The sequence below is a fragment of the Ambystoma mexicanum genome, chromosome 13 (assembly GCF_040938575.1).
Source record: "Ambystoma mexicanum isolate Mex_15411 chromosome 13, UKY_AmexF1_1, whole genome shotgun sequence".
In the NCBI taxonomy this organism is placed as follows: domain Eukaryota; kingdom Metazoa; phylum Chordata; class Amphibia; order Caudata; family Ambystomatidae; genus Ambystoma; species Ambystoma mexicanum.
In genome coordinates, this window is record NC_090938.1 from 674,361,809 (window position 1) to 674,365,192 (window position 3,384).

Below are 3,384 nucleotides of genomic sequence, written 5' to 3' on the forward strand. Positions count from 1 at the left end.
TTCCCCAACCCCTAGGGAGGGAATTGCAGAACTGCAGAGCAGGCTCACCTCCCTAGCCAAATTGGGGAGAAGGAACAAATTCCCTCAATTCGTCACAATACATTGTAAATTCTTCCTGCCACGTAAATAAGGTGAAAGGCATTTAACATGGATTCCTATGGAATCTGCCCACTTTTAGCAGGTTCTAAAATCCAGCAGATTCCATAGGAATCCAATGCATTTACACCAGTATCAAAATTAGATGACGTTACAAATGCATTATCTTATGAAAGGCACAGTGAATAAGGGGTGACAGAAATATGAATTTCATTTTTGTGGCCACACTCCACCTGGCAAGAACTAGAAAATCCCCTGGAGTGGTAAATCATGTACAATCTATTCATAAAAGGTCTATGCATGATTTGTACACATACTTTACCACTCCAAGGACTTGTAAGTGAGGGGGCTATGTTGGCATTGTACAAAAGAGAAAATACATTTTGACATGTGCGGTAGGTCAGACATGTGAGAATGACAACTAGACATGGTTCCAACTATTAACATAATTAAATTAAAGTATAAATGCCTCTCCGAGCACTACTACTACTACAGTAAAGGTTCCCTATTCTAAAAAATACTAAAAGGGTGTTCGTCGGAATGTCTTTCAAAAGTATAAACGTTGTCCTCGTTCCAAACCTATGCTATCACGCTACCTGAACCTACCACTAATAAAGGAAAACAAAAGAAGGCCTGGAGAAGTGCCCCTACTTCCCCTTTTTGGCTTGTGCTGGTTGGTGCTTGACCCCTTCCTGGGTGCTGTGAAACATAATTGACTTCCTGTATAAGTGTCTAACAAATGAACAATAAAAATAAATAAAATAAAATAAGTCTCTCTCTCTCTCTCTAAGGCCTTCGCCTGCTCGTAAAGTCCAAATGTCTCTGGGCTCCTTGTTGGAGCTTCAGGCTGAGGCCTACTCATACAGTTCAAAATCCAAGTATCTTGCTTTCCTCCACATGAAGGAACTCCTGATCCCTTTTAACTAAGTCTTATTCAAAACAAGTGGTTATCTTCTTAATTCTGCAATTTAACTTTGCAAGACACTCCGTTCAGATCCACCCCCTTGGAGTGTCGCTCTCACTTTTGCAATTTTGGTAACCCCTTGTGGGTTGGTAGTCTTTCACACCCTCGGAATATTCTGCTCTCTTCTTGATATTCGGTAACCCATTGAGGGTTGTCATGTTTAGCTTTGCTCTCTTGGATGTCTTTTCTCACTTGTTACTATTTGGTAACCCCTCAAGAGTGATTATATTTGGCTTCACCCACTTAGAGTGTTCTCTCTTGTCGGTATTCAGTAACCTCTTGTGGGCTTCTGCTCTCTTGTCAGTATTCGGTAGCCCCTTGGTGTTTGAAGTGTTTTCCTCTCTAGTTGATATTCGGCAGCCACTGGTGTTATTCTCGCTTTCGACCCCTAGGAGTAGACTCCTCTCTTCTTGATATTCTGTAACCCTGTGGGTTGTTATTCTGGCTGTCACCCACTCAGAATGTTTATTTTCTTCTTGATATTCAGTAACCCCTCATATGCTTTTATTCTCACTGTCACCCGTCAGAGTGTTCTGCTTACTCTTGGGATTTGTGTAGCCCTTGTTAGGATATTAACTTTGCTTTCACGCTCTTTGGGGTTTTCTCTCAATCTTTGCCTTTCTGTAGCCCCACCGAGCTCGTGGATAGTTTTTTTAGCCTTTTAACCTTCCACTGGATGGAGTTGGAGCTGCGCCGCCCTCTATTTTCTCCTTATTAGGAACAGTGTACCTGCTTTTCTGCTGTGTCGGTCGTTACATAAGGAGGCTGTTCCTTCTGTCCTTGAAACGCACTTCTCAGTTCTTTGATCTTCTTCTACTTGGTCCGGGCGCCTTGTTTCGGGCACGACAGTCTGCCGTCTTGGTCGCAGCTCTGTCTCTCTGGTACTGAGAGCTCTGGACTCTGAGCGTCCATGGGTCTTAGAACCAGCAGAGTTCTGCAGGCTTCCAACTCTCTCCACCCACCATGTATATAGGTCACGGTCTTGCCTCGAGGATGCATTGGTTCCATGCTGCTGTGGGGTCTTGTTCGCTATATGTCTCTCCCTAAAATGAGAGAGAGTCCCATTGGTCTTGTGGTTCAGGCCTCAAGGACGGGGCATCAGCACAATTAAGCACATTTAAAGGGCCCTTGTCCTCGCTATTGTTATCAGTTCCCAATATGCAACAACCATTTGGGACATTGATGATAAGGGAGATGTTAAGGTTGGCTCACTTGAGAGTCCTTGTCCGCCTAAGGGGGAGTCACCCCCATTTGGATCATGCTTCCTCAATCTCTTAGGCAGTATTTTGCGTAGAGGGCTCACCTCCCTAGTCCAAAAGGGGGTGGCTCCCTCTTTGGGAGAAGGGAGAACTCAATGGATTTGTCACACATAACTTTCTCATGTTATAAGGCTTTAATTAAAAATAACACTAATTTTGAAAATTGAAAGCGGCACCTAGAGTGTATGACAGGGATCCCCAACGTGTCGCTCGGGAGCAACATGTTGCTCCCAGCACCATAAATTGTTGCTCGCCAGTTGCTCTGGGCCATGGTGCGGAGGCCTAGAAGGAGGTCCTGAATGGAGACCTCAGTAGCAATGTAGTCAAGACAGAGTCCTGGACTGTGCAGGAATGTTGGCCAATGAGCCCCTGTGTTTCCAGCTGGCTTATTTTAATACATGCAAGATTTGTGTTTGGTGCCACCATGCACATCATTTTTCAGTAAATGTCCTTACTTGTTATGGTAGTGTTATTGCTAAAACCCTGTCATCTCCAGTTACCTTTCCCAACTGACAAATGTATTAATGAGTACAATATTTGAACCATGTTTGTGTCATGGAGAAAATTGGCATATTCTGTTCCTTGGTACAGATAGTATGAGCATAATGTACAAGGAGGTGGTATGCATACCCAACTTTCCTTTATCAAATAATGTGCATGCACACTTTCTGTACAAGTGAGGTTTGTGTTTGATGCCACCATGCATATTTATCGACAATATCAATTTTGGTGTCACCTGTATTTATTATTACATAGTGTCCTAGCCGGAAAATGGTCAGCGTTTGATACTCTGCCCATCTGGCACAAGGTTAATGGGCAGATACGGTAAATGCATGCCACAGTTTTCAAAATTAATTTGCCCTGTATTCCAATCCAATTAAGTTATTGTTAATAGGTTTAAACTAACAAGCCAATTAATTGATTCAAATACTTAGTTAACACCACCAGACCCCTCTATGGAGTGGTCATCAAATGGTCAAAGGTTTGACCAATGTTTGCCACCAAGTCTTGTGTAAAATCCCTTTTGGGCATAGAAAATAGGCTCCAAATAATTGAGAAATTGGA